Source organism: Apteryx mantelli, unplaced genomic scaffold, assembly GCF_036417845.1.
Source record: "Apteryx mantelli isolate bAptMan1 unplaced genomic scaffold, bAptMan1.hap1 HAP1_SCAFFOLD_261, whole genome shotgun sequence".
In the NCBI taxonomy this organism is placed as follows: domain Eukaryota; kingdom Metazoa; phylum Chordata; class Aves; order Apterygiformes; family Apterygidae; genus Apteryx; species Apteryx mantelli.
This window is the reverse complement of record NW_027118613.1, coordinates 2,549-15,106: the sequence shown is the minus strand read 5'-3', so window position 1 is coordinate 15,106 and position 12,558 is coordinate 2,549. Positions and strand designations below refer to the sequence as shown.

Sequence of the window (12,558 nt, the reverse complement as noted above, 5' to 3'; positions counted from 1 at the left end):
GGGCTGGTTGCAGGAAGGGTGGGAATCTGCAGGGCCCTCAGGGCGGGGGGGGGCATCCCAGATGCGCAGTGAGTGCATAGGGGTGCCGCATGTGGCTGTCAGCTTTGCAGGAGGCACCACCGGTCTCCTACTCCACCGGGGGGGGGGGGGGGGGGAAATCTATGAGCTTGCAGAGAACGCCAGAAGAGGCAGCAGGGGACTCCCCAAGGGCCCCATATCCTGCAAAGAGCTGTGAAGGACCCTGTGTCCCAGACAAGAGGAGGCACCAGGCAGCTGGGCCACTGCTGGAGACATCCAGACCCCCGGGCAGCAGACGGCTGCCCGGGGAGATGTCAGAGGCGATGGAGGACCCATCGCCACGTGCTGCACTGGGCAACCCCATGGCTTTTGGGGCAGCTTGTTCAGCAAGCAGCAGGGCTCAGCGGCAGCTCAGCAGGGCTTTTCGATCAGTTGGTGCCCGCGTTGGCTGGCGCCCACACTCTGTGCCTGGCGGTGGGGGGGGCCTCCGGGTGTCTGGGAGGGCCTTTCTTCTGCCCATCTTCTTGCTTGCCTAGTCACAATTCTCAAGGAAATAACTTGGGGCTGCACTAATCGTCCCTCACTCAAATTCACCTTCAGCCTGCTCGCTCCAGAGCTTTTCAACCTTCTCGGCACTTACCAGCACTCTCGGCCGAGCCTGCCGCCACACGAGCCGTCCTCCCGCCGACGCCGCGCCGCAACCCTGCTCCGGGGCCCGCCTGCCCCCCCGCTCCGCCGCGCCGCCTCCGCAGGGGCGAGCGCACGCCCCAGCCCGCGCTGCCAACGAACCGGCGCCCCTAAACGCCACACACGCAAAACGCAAAGTCACACCCGCGCTCCAGCACACCCTGCCCCGCGCTCCCGGCGCGGCGCGGCGCGGCGCCGGGCCCCAGCCCGCCCCCCCCCCCCACTCGCCCCGCACCGCCGCCTCCACGCAGCGACGGCCGCAGCGGGCAGGACACAGGCCCGACGCCCCCCGAACCTACGCGTTCGCCTCACCGGGGGCCCCACATCCTTCACTCCAGGCGGCCTCCGCCCTCACCCGCCGCCGCCGAGCCAAAAACGCCCTCCCTGCTCGCCGCCATCTTGCTTCCCCGCCGCCGCGCACGCGCCGCGGCAGCAGCGGCGCTCGAGCACTGCGCATGCGCCGGCTCGGACGGAGCGGGGGGAGCGCGAGGGGCGGGGGGAGCGCGAGGAGCCCGAGGGGCGGGGGGAGCGAGGGGAGCTCGAGGGGCGGGGGGGAGCGAGGGGAGCCCGAGGGGCGGGGGGAGCCCGAGGGGAGGCGAGACCCGTAATGGCGCCCTCCCGTGCTCGCGGCGCGGCGCTGCAGCCGGGCGGCTCACGCGTGCGAACCGCAGCCCGCCGCAGCAGCCCGGGGCTCCAGCGAGCGCCCCGAGGCTGCCAGTGCCCGTGGCCGGTCCGTGAGCACCGGGAAGGGGCGACGAGCACGCGCCATTCGCTTACCCGTTACCGAAACGGCGGAGAGCAGCGGCGAACACGGCGACCGGTACTTAGCGTGTGCGCGCCGGAACTCAGTGCGCATGCGCGTCCCCGTTGTGGCTGCAATACCGCTTTTTGGACACCCGAGGGCAGCAGTGAGCACGGCAGAACGCAGTGTGCATGCGCGCCCCCCCTTTTGGTGCAATACCGCTTTTTGGACACCTGAGGGCAGCAGTGAGCGCGGCGGAACGCAGTGCGCATGCGCGCCCCCCCCTTTCGGGTGCAATACCGCTTTTTGGACACCCGAGGGCAGCAGTGAGCGCGGCGGAAATCAGTGCGCATACGCGCCCCCCCTTTCGGGTGCAATACCGCTTTTTGGACACCCGAGGGCAGCAGGGAGCACGGCCCACGGTGCAGTACTGCTTTTTCGACACCCGAGCGACACGTGTCCGGTAAGGAACACACACAGCGGGCCACTGCTGCAGGGCGGAGAAGGCACAGGCACCTGGAAGTACAGCTGCTGGCCTGCCACAGAGCACAACGTGAACGGCTGCTGGGAACCCCGCTGACAGAGAACTGCACCTCCCGCCACCTCGAGAGGCGCAACATGGTCTCCCAGAAGGCCAGTATGGGAAGACTACACCTCCCGCCATGCCCTGCAGACTAAAACGGCTGCCGGGAAACCCCCTGCCAGAAAACTACAGCTCCCAGCATGCCGTGCAGACTAAAAGGGCCGCCCGGAAGCCCGGTGCCGGAAGACTACCGCTCCCGGCATGCCGCGCCAAAACGACATGGCCGCCCGGAAGCCCGGTGCCGGAAGACTACCGCTCCCGGCATGCCGCGCCAAAACGACCTGGCCGCCCGGAAAGCCCGGTGCCGGAAGACTACCGCTCCCGGCATGCCGCGCCAAAGCGACCTGGCCGCCCGGAAGCCCAGTGCCGGAAGACTACCGCTCCCGGCATGCCCGGCGCCGGGGTGGCGTTCCACTCCCCCAGGCTCGTGCCCTTCGCTCCGCAGCCACCGCGTTCCGGCCCGCCCCTCTTCCGCTGCCCGCTCGCCCGCCCTCGGCACCCGCATACCGCCGCAGAGCCCGCCCTTTGGGGAGATTTCACCGCCCTCGCCTCAGCTCATCTGCCCTTATTTACAGCGCCTGCTGCGAGGCGCAGAGTCGCTGCGTGTCGTACTCGAGCCGTTTCTCCTAGAGGCTTCAGTCACAGCGCTTTCCTTTGAACATCGTTGCAAAATACTCCACAGACAAAAAAAAATAGTCAGAGGCTGCACTAAAAAAAACAAAAACAAAAAACCCCCCACCGACTTAATGGGACAATTTGCAACCGTTCAAGAAGCAACCGTCTTCTTTAGGACTTTCAACCTCTCGCCTTTACTGATTGTTAAACAAAATAAACAGCCCAAAGCAAGCTGCGCTATTTGCTTGACAGACTGCTCAGTTTTTATTATTAAACAGCACGAGATGCTGGCACAGAGTACGTCTACCACGTTAAAGCATGAAAACATTACTATTCCCATCACCTTTTTAGCTTCTTTCCTGTAGTGCCACCAAAGGCTTGTTCCGTTTCTAAAACGGCCGGCCTTTTCTAGCAAGCGATCGCAGCCTAAAGGCTATCCCTATGGGAGAAAAGGACTAACGGCTCGCTCACCTAGGTACCACTTTACCTGGCTCCGTTACTACAGGGATTAGCAAGGAAAGCGCATCGCCTTCTCTAAAAGGGGAAATACGCTCTTTTAAGCACTTCCAGCGACTCCACAGCATTGTCATTACTTTGCGCGGCTAGCCAGCTTCTTCGAAGCCAGCTGCAAGAAAACAGTTTTGCCTCCAAGGCGCAACTTTCCGCTCCCCAGGGGCCTGCTCAAGAGGAAAGCGGGCATTCACCACCCTCTGACAAAACGCACGGTAAGCCCTAAAGTACAGCACAAGACACCTTCTCTAGGGAAACCCGCTACTACGTCTCCTTCACCGCAGGTTTTTCTCGGTATCGTGGCCCATTCAACAAACAAAAGAGGACGAGAAATGTTTTCATCTGCTCTAAGGGCTTTCGTAGAAGAGAACGACATCGAAAGGAGTTACTATGGGATTTAGGCTTCGCTACGCACGCCACCCCAGCGCCACGGACTCGCTTTCAAGGGTCGGTAACGTACGCATTTTTTGCACTAATATTCACGGAACGAACAGGCGCTTCACCAAGTAGGATCGTTCATAAAAAAACTCCGACAGTGTGTTGCGAGGCAGCAAACCTAGGCGAGCAGTTATTTCCTCGGATCCTTCGGCTTACGTTTCTTCGGCTGGATGCGGTCAAAGGCGTCTTCTTCACGTCCCGCCGTCAGGGCCTCCCCAGCAATTCCTGCAGCAACTCCCCCCTCGGGACAAACAACTCAAGGACACGCACGGTCTTGCTAAAAGAACGGGGAACAAACGCGTGCTGCGCGTGGCACTCACAGACCCGATCTTCAGGCCCAAAAGAAAAACTCTCTAAAGCAGACTAGGTGGGCAAGGAGGTCCCTTCTTTGCGCCACACTTCTTTCCTCGCACAGACGTAGGCTGCCTCTCCCTGCTCTCACGGTATCCCCTACCGGCAAGGACACAGTGAAACATTTCGGAAACTACAGCATTTACCAGAAGCGTTTCCAACACCTTGGGAAAACAGCTGAAGGAGAGGCTCACGCGGGGCGTGTAACTAGAAAGAACGCTCCGCACAAAGGCCTAAAATGACCAGCCCAGAGCAGGGATTCCTGGGCTCTCCGGGAGTGCAGGAGTTCTCACGTCCCTTACTGAATATAGATCGCTGCCTGTGAAACACAGTACGCCGCAGTAACGCTGATCGTTGGAGGGAAGCCTGGAATAAGAGCGAAAGAAAAGTAGACGTTGAGGACAAAGACGAAGTTACAAGCCCTTGCAATTCAGACACGCTTCTAGATTTACCGCCTATTTAAAGGCGCACCTTCGGCAATTCTGTACAATTTATTCTCCCAGAAGCCCGAGACGAGGATGAAACGCCTCTCAAAGAAAGGTACGGCATAACCGCTCTGGCCTATAAACTACTGGTTTCAACACAGGAAAAGCACAGGGAAAGCGCTAGCGTTCCCCCCAAGAAACCACGTCAAAGCAGACCGATGAAGTAGGCCCCAAGTCCTGAAACCGGACATAAAGGAGCCTGCTTGGCGGTCACGAGTTGGAATACACCGTTTCTCCTTCTCACTAAACAACCTCCCGTAGAGACTGGCAGCTGTACAGCGCCTTCTACGCTACACGGAGGAGTTAGATGCTGGGCAGATGCCACGTCCCCGAATGCGGAACTAGAGATTTGAATGCACAGATGTAAACAAACGCCTGTGACGTACCGGAGGTCTAGCGTATTTACATTTACCATGCATCAGTTCTCCTATGCCGGACAGGCCGTTCCATCTTCTTTACTTGTTAGCTGACAGATGCCCTAGGAGAAAGCAAAGAAAGGAAGAAATTCAAAATGAAATTAAACAGATCAGAGGTAGCCTCAAAAGGGTTTTTGATCGATCCCCCCAGGCGGCCAAACCACCTTTGCAAAGGCACATCTCAAAATATGTGTCCTTCTGCGATCGCTGCATTCCTGAGAGCCTAATAGTAGATGGTGCTTGTTAAACAGAAAATGAAATGGTAAAACAGATGTTTCACGGTCTCAAAGAGATTCACGGCATCTACGTATTATGATACACCAAAAAGGAAAAACAAGATACTTTTTTTTTGGGGGGGGGGGGGGGGAGGGCGGGCGGTGGGGAAATCCTTAACGCTTTCAACAACAGCATCTTAATATGGCTTATTTGCACCTTAATTCTGTCCCTTGGACTTTGAGGGCAAGGCTGCATTTAGCAAGTTACTGACGTCTCACATTCATTGCTCAAGATAACTGGGCCGAGAAGAGCCCAGAGGAATGCAGTTGTCCACCACCACACGCCCCCTGGCAGAGAGCGCTCTGCGATCCACAGAACCAAGAGCAGCAATTCATCGCACCTTTAGTTTACGCACACAAAAAGCCGGCTTTAGAAACAGCAGGACCTGGAGACTTTGTACGGCAGCTTACGGAGAAGATACAAAATCAAAACCCACCCATAAAAGAAAACGGTTCAGGCTCCCGTAAAAGATGAACGTAGCTGTAAGTCATCTCCGACGAAACGGTTTCGTCAGTCACAGCTAAAGCTTGGGAAAAGCCCTCCAAAAATATAACCGCCTAGTGGTGGTTATATTGCCTTTTTTAAACCGAGTTCCTCGTCTTTTTTGAATTAAGTTCCAGGCAGGGCGTAAGGACGACAGAGGAGAGCAAGTCACAGCGAAGCCGCTAGACCTGACGATAGTACCGTTGCTTGCGATTTTCGCGCGACTGTGTAAGCGCAGCTGGAATCTGGAGGAGCGGAGAACGAGCAGCAAAATGTTATGACTGCACCAGAGTAAAAAGTCACGGTGAAGGGAGACAGCAGAGAGGAGTACCGGAGAACACTTCATACGTTTCATAGACAAAGCTTAACCAGCGTGCTTAACGTTTCCAAAAGTTAACCCTACACAGGGCGTGAACTTTACTCATACTTTGCACCCAGCATTTCTGTTAAATGGAACAAAGAAAAAGAGGATAAAACTCTATACCTGCACGTAGCAATTCTTATTTAAATTACAAAAATCCGCCCGTGTCTTTTTAGAGAACGGATGGAATCACTCAACAGCACGCACGGATGGAGGGACTGCCAAATTACTGATTAACGAGATAAGCTGAAAAATTAAAAAGAAAAGGAAAAATGCTACCAACTGGACCCTTAAAGCCCACAAAAATGGGAGGAGGCGCTCTAGCAGGAATCACAAAGTCGCTATTAATAGCAGTCGCTTGTTAGTTTCGCCTCCCAGGAGCAGCACGGAAGTAATCCGTTCCACCACTGCGGATATCCTTAGCTGTATTTTGCTTTGGCTCGCTTTTGTTGGCCTTTTGTTCTCTTTCGGTATCGCAGATGCACACGTGAAAAGGGAAAGGTGCAATACTTTCTTTTGAGAGGAATTTCCCTAGCTGAAGGTAGAGACAAGTGCAAATCGTAAACAAACTGAGAGCAGAAGCGAGAAATGGATCCAATTTTAAAGCTGTCTCCCCTCCAAATAAGAGAAGCTCCGCTTCTCTCCCCGAGGATAGATTGTCCCTCCTATTATCGGCTACTGCGATTAACAGATCGCCAACATACAAAGCACGGAACGGAGAATCATACACACACGCACCGAGGACGTATAAAACATCAGGCTTTCGAGAGCTACGAGAAGCCCAGGTGAATCTGTTTACGTCTAGAAAAGCTTCCCGCAGCACACTGTACCGCAACATATCGTAGTCCGTTAACTGCAGCTTCACCACCCTGCGACTGGAGGACTGCACCTGCACACAGCCTGGCTCTGCGAGGAGCCCATTTGTTTACACGCACCTATAAAAATGACCAACAGCAGCACGCAGGCTCCTCGATTGCAGGCGCTGCAAAAACACTCCACGTGGGGCACGTATTCACGCGTCAAGCTGATGACAAAGGGATTTTTGTGACCGAGGAGATGACGACTTGAATTGTAAAAATGCGCAAACTACGGCGTTCCTGTCTTGGGAAAGCAGCACTAGATAGCCATCGCTGCGAAGAAGTTGCCTGATCTGAGAATCACCTCTTTAAGTATGGAAAAATCGTAGGCAGTAGGCAGTATCTCTGCAAAAAGGAGCACGCTTTGAATTGGAAAGCCCCGCTTTGCAAGAAGGAACTTGGGTTTCTGCGCACCCAGCCAGAAGGGACTCAGGCGCGTGTTGGCCTACGTCAAAAATTACATTTAGCGATTTTGAACGGAGCCGACTAATTCTCAGTCCCACAGCAACAAATCTGTTACCCTTTTCCCAAGGAGCGCGCGCTACCAGTACCGTAGATTACGGTTTTACTGTGTACCGTGGTGCCGTTGCTCGTACGTACGTAACCCCATTTCTCTACTAGAGCAAAGCTGCTTTTGTTGCTGGCTCCTGAAAGGAACAGTAACTTGCGAAAGCAAAAATCCCAGGTAAAGCAGTTGCACACGTAAGACATCAGCTGTGAAGGGCCTTTACCCTCAAAGTAAAAACCGATACTGGAAGCCCCGGAAGCCCTCGACTTCAAGGCAGAAAGCTCCGGGAGGATCATGGCCCAACATCAATAAACACGAGGAGCAGAACCTGTTGGGAGGGACCACAACAGCAAGGAGAAAGGAGCTGCGAGGAAAGAAGCGAGCCAGAAGCTACGGAAACAGTCGCGCTCGCTAAGATAAACTCAAAGCGCTCTTCGTCAGGAAGCGATGGCGGGGGGGGGGGGGGGGGGAAGGGGTCGCTGCTGACAGCACAGCGTGGCCCCTCGGGAAGCGCTAAACCAACGAAACGCTTGAGGCCGGAGATGGAGGGAAGACGCCGGCTTGCGTAAGGCAGACCTGACAGAAAAGCGGGCTCGATGCCAGCGTCGCGATCACGACTCGAGGCTGCACCGCGCGGCAGCCCCGTCTGCGCACAGGCGGCCAAGACGCAGGAACCGCGGGCTGCGCCGACGAGCGGGACAGACGACCGCAGCAGCTCCAGAGCGCCCTGCCACGAGCACCTGTCCTAACACCCGAGTACTCGGAGCCTCTGCTGCTCTCTGCCTCCGTGACACCCTCCTTCCCCGGGAGCCTCTTCGCTGTCCACCGCATCCCCCACAGCATCTCTGGCCCATTAGCGCTCCCCCACCGCACGTCCGCAGCCCGTGCCACTCCAGACAAAACGCAAAGGAACGACAGACCTTCAGCCGGACGCAGGGCCAGGGAGCAGAACGGAAGAAAGGAGGGAATAGAGCGCTTGGCAGATGGATGGAGAAAGAAAGAGAAGGAGAGACACCCGGCCCCAGGGTCAGGGCTCTGCACAAAGGAACAGACGGAGAGGCATCGAGGGCCAGACAGAGGGATGGAGGGCTGCACAGAGGACCGGGGAGCAGAAGAGGGAAAAAGAGGGACACGGAGGTGGACAGAAGAAGGAGGAGAGGAAAGAAGGAAAGGGGAGGCAGACAGAGGGACAGGCAGCAAAAGAGAAGGGGGGAGAAGCGGACAGAGGAATGGGGGCGGGAAGAGAGCGACAGGGAGCCGGTCAGAGCGATGGGAAGAGAATGAGAAGGGTGGAGAGCTGGCCAGAAAGGTGGCGAGGGAAAAAGAGGGAGGGAAAGTCAGACAGAGAAAGGGGACAGAGCAGGGCAGAAGAGGAATAGGGAGGCAAACAGGTGGATGGGGAGCTGAACAGAGGCACGGAAACAGAAAGAGAAGGCTGCAGAGGGGGACGGGAGGGCTGGAAAGAAGCCTGGTGTTCAGTGATGGTATTTTACTACTCCTTGCGCGTTAGCCCCTTTCAGATGCTTAACCCCAAATTCTCTCAGCCCTTAACAGCTTCAGTACCCGCGGCACCTAGTTTCTCCACACTCTCCAATCTTCCTTGCTCTTTCCCGTCTTGTGCGAAAACCCTCCCAGACCCCTTCTGTACTTACACGCTTCCTTAAAAACAGTATCGCCGAAATCAACCAAACGGGCTGAGCTGCTCCTCTTCCGCTTGCTGGCCCTCAGAACGTCAGCCTGCAAATGAGTCAGACCACCAAGGTCACCGGCAGAGTCTCCTTTTGGAGCTTGCCCGCGCCCCCCCCCCCCCTCCCCCCCAAGCTTTAACGATGGTTTCCCAACCTGGGCAAACGCAGGTCCTCCTTCAGCCCTGTAACAGTTTTTATTCCGGGGGTCCCAAGTCGCTGTTTACGGTCGCTAAGCGGCAAAAGCAAGGCAAAGACAGCTGGGGGCCCACAGCTTACCCACCTAGCCACGAAAATTCTTATTTGAGGCCTCGCTGCTTTTTTCAGGTAAACACACCAAAATAAAGCTCCCAACAGGCAACTGAGGCTTCACACAGACCTTGGGCCCTGCTAGCAACAGCAACGCCGTAGCCGCTGGGCTACCAGGCGCTATTCCCCCACCCCGCTGCTCCGTGAATTGCGGCTTATTACTCACGAGTCCGGTAAGGACGCCGCCGACCTTCCTACGGCCGAAGGCTCCTCGTCAGGACCGGGCAGAGAACCTTTCGCCGGCATTTGGAGTCTCCTGGCCGCTCTTGACACCTGATAACTTGCAAAGGGGCTGAGGGCGGGAGCCTGTAGATCTTCACGGCAGCATACAGTCCGTTCCCCGATGTTCCGAACGCCTAGCATTAACACAATTTATAAATACAAAAATACCACCACTACAGGATGTAAAGCCAAGCTAAAATTTCGGCAACCAAAGCAAACCTTTTCGCGCCTGACAGAACGAGCCACGTGCATCAGCACCTATAACTCCAGGCTAGCAAGCCCTCCCGGGCGACGTTCTTCTGGCAGGCTGCGTAGCTGAACTCCTCCGACTTGCCTAAGAGTCTCCGCTGGGACGTAACAGCTCTGTCAGCCAGCGCTTGTTGACGGAGGCTTAGTAAAATCCATCGGCCTACAAAAGCATAGAGCAAAGCAAAGCCAAAAACAAAAAGAAGAAAAAGAAGAAAAAGAAGAGAAAGAAAGAAAGAAAAGAAAGAAGAAAAGAAAAGAAAAAAAGAAAATTCAAAGCTCTGCAGAAAATCGTAAGAATCCAAAGTTGTTTCTAAGCACAAAAGCGGATCTAATACACGCGCACACACACACGCGCACACGCACACAAGCAAGATGAACGAGAATACGCAAGCCACAAATACCGCTTCCCCCAAGCCCTCTTTTGGGAGCTACGACGACAGTCGGGCTTGCTGCGAAGGGAAAGTTAGACTAAGTAGCCGCTAGAGATCAATCTCTCAGAAACCTCCTGCGTCCACGTGTTTGGCACAACTGAGCAGACTGGATTGCCTCTGCACTCTCAAAGGCAAAAGTCTCAAAGGCGGTTACAGCCAGATGGCTGCTAAACAGTCTTTCCACAGCCGGAGAGTTTTTGCTGCGGCCCCAAAGGGCACGGAAGGATGCTGCACTGGCACCCACTTTCCCTACCGCTCTTTTCTAACGGTGCTGCTCCCACGGAGTCAGCAGATGCGGAAAGCTTTACTCAAAAAGGCTTGCCTTGTCCCTGGGAATTGAGGGCAGCAGATTTTACGGCCGCTCCTTCCAGTTTAGTGAAAGCAGCGTCACCTTCCTTGTTCCGGTTCCGTTCCTGACTCCTTTCCAGTCATTTCCATCACGGTGCGCTGATACCGGCAAAGCCAGGTTAACGCTGCTGGAGGAAATTAAATCCTCCTAAGATTGCTCGGAGTTTGGAACTGACGAGAAGGAGCCTTAATTCCGCAAGGCTTTAACTTTTCTTCTAGCTGCTGTCTTCCTGTTGCCCCAAATACCATTGCCAGGCAATTAACCTGGGGTCGCGCTAATTGAGCCTTCCTGAAAGCCATCTCTTCATTTTTACAATTCGCACGCTTCCTCTCCCTCTCTCTCTGGCCACCTGACCGCCGTTCCCCTAAGATAGGAATTTGCTGTCTTGGAGCTCTTAAAGCACGATGCTTCACAGACACAGAAAGTCACGCGCACAGAAACGGATGACGCAGCATCCTTTTCGTAACGCCTACGGACCTTCCGTTAGATGTTGGTCATCTGTTATTCCGATCGCTATTAATGGTGAACCTTCCTCGCCAGGAGGAACGGCTTTCCCTTTTGGGGCGACGGAGACAGCTCTCGCTTGGTTCCATTTGATTTTATTACTTTGGCTTGCTTACGTTTTTCTGGTCTCTTCAGCTTCAGCCGTGGCAATGAATCTAAAAATTAAATATCCTATCTTTCCTTTTCTACATACGCGTGTACGATAACAAAACAAAATACAAACAACCAAAGCAAAACTAAGGCAGCTACGGTTAACAAGAGCCGCAGGGCAGCAATGGGTTGCTTTAGTCCTCAGCGCTGCCTCTGGGAGGCCGAAATAACTAACATTCAGCATCAAGAGTTACCTTAGTTACCCAGGCCAGAACACCTCCTACTGCCGCAGCTTCTGGGGATATCGAGGGTCCGCTGCTGCATTTTTGCTTCCTCGTTTCAGGCCCGCCCCTTAGGGACTAAGCGCAAAAAACCACTCGTCCGGCTTTGCTCTTTGTCAGCGTTTGCTATCATTGCTTCCACCTCTGTAACAAAGAGAGAAAATTGCATTTCGCTTCCAACAAAGCACTTCGACTTATGCACGTTTCTTTTTCTCTTTCCCATGTTCCCCCCCCCCCCCTTTCTTTTTTCTTCTTTCCTCAAAGGAAAGGTCTTAACGCACCGCTTTGCATCATACGTTACAGGGTAAACTGTTTGGAAACACTACATACGGCAATTCGGGCTAGGTTATTAGGCAGGCAGGCACATCACCTAATACTTAGCTACGCCATCCTTCCGTGAAACCTCATTTTTGTTCCGCTTCGGTATTTATTGCTGCTGTTCAGTATCCTTTCCGAAACCCTTGTACGCACACGCTTAACCGACAAGTCTCTCGCTCTTTACTACGTGGAAGAACGATAGCACTCGATTTGTCCGTCTCTCTTTCAAACCTATTACCTTTTCGATACGGCTCCTGGATTCCTCTTACGCTCGGATGCTGCCCTCACAGGCGATGACCAAAATCAACAACTGCATCGCTAGGTCGAGCTGCTTCTCTTCAAGATGTCCCCCTTCGGTGGACTACCCTGCCAAACAAACCAAAAAGACTGATGAGGCCGTGAGGGTATCAGATCTTTGGACCGCTTCTCAAGGCTTTCCGGGGCATTGACAGAAGCGCTTCTCTTCCCGTTACTCAAAGCTACGTTCACCTATTAAGACTAAACTGTTTCTGTCTTAAGAGGGCATTTGTTGCTTGCTGAACCTTCACACGTAGTCCCCGACCTGCTACGCATCCTCCCAGCCCCTTCCGCTTTCACAACGCTTTCAGGAATTCAAGGTGGTCGTTAATAGTACCCGTTGTCCTATGGGCTGCAGGAAGGCATTTCTCCTGCTCTGAGGAGGTGCCTAAGAGCCACGCTCTTTTCTGCAGCATCCCCGGGGCTTCCCAGAGCCCGCCAGCGTTCTCTTAGGCTTTTCCCGAGCCTTGTATTTTTTTTAGGTTATTCATTA

At 54.7% G+C, this 12,558-nt stretch overlaps 1 long non-coding RNA gene across 1 annotated transcript; it reads right to left on the bottom strand.

The window, feature by feature from the left end:
* Nucleotides 1-9,658: 9,658 nt before the first annotated feature.
* On the bottom strand, nucleotides 9,659-12,024 carry LOC136996226 (uncharacterized). Its single transcript, XR_010887528.1, has 4 exons — nucleotides 12,007-12,024; nucleotides 11,424-11,594; nucleotides 9,766-9,955; nucleotides 9,659-9,680 (listed from the first exon to the last, which is right to left on the bottom strand). It is a non-coding gene; the product is annotated as an uncharacterized lncRNA (long non-coding RNA).
* Nucleotides 12,025-12,558: the final 534 nt, after the last annotated feature.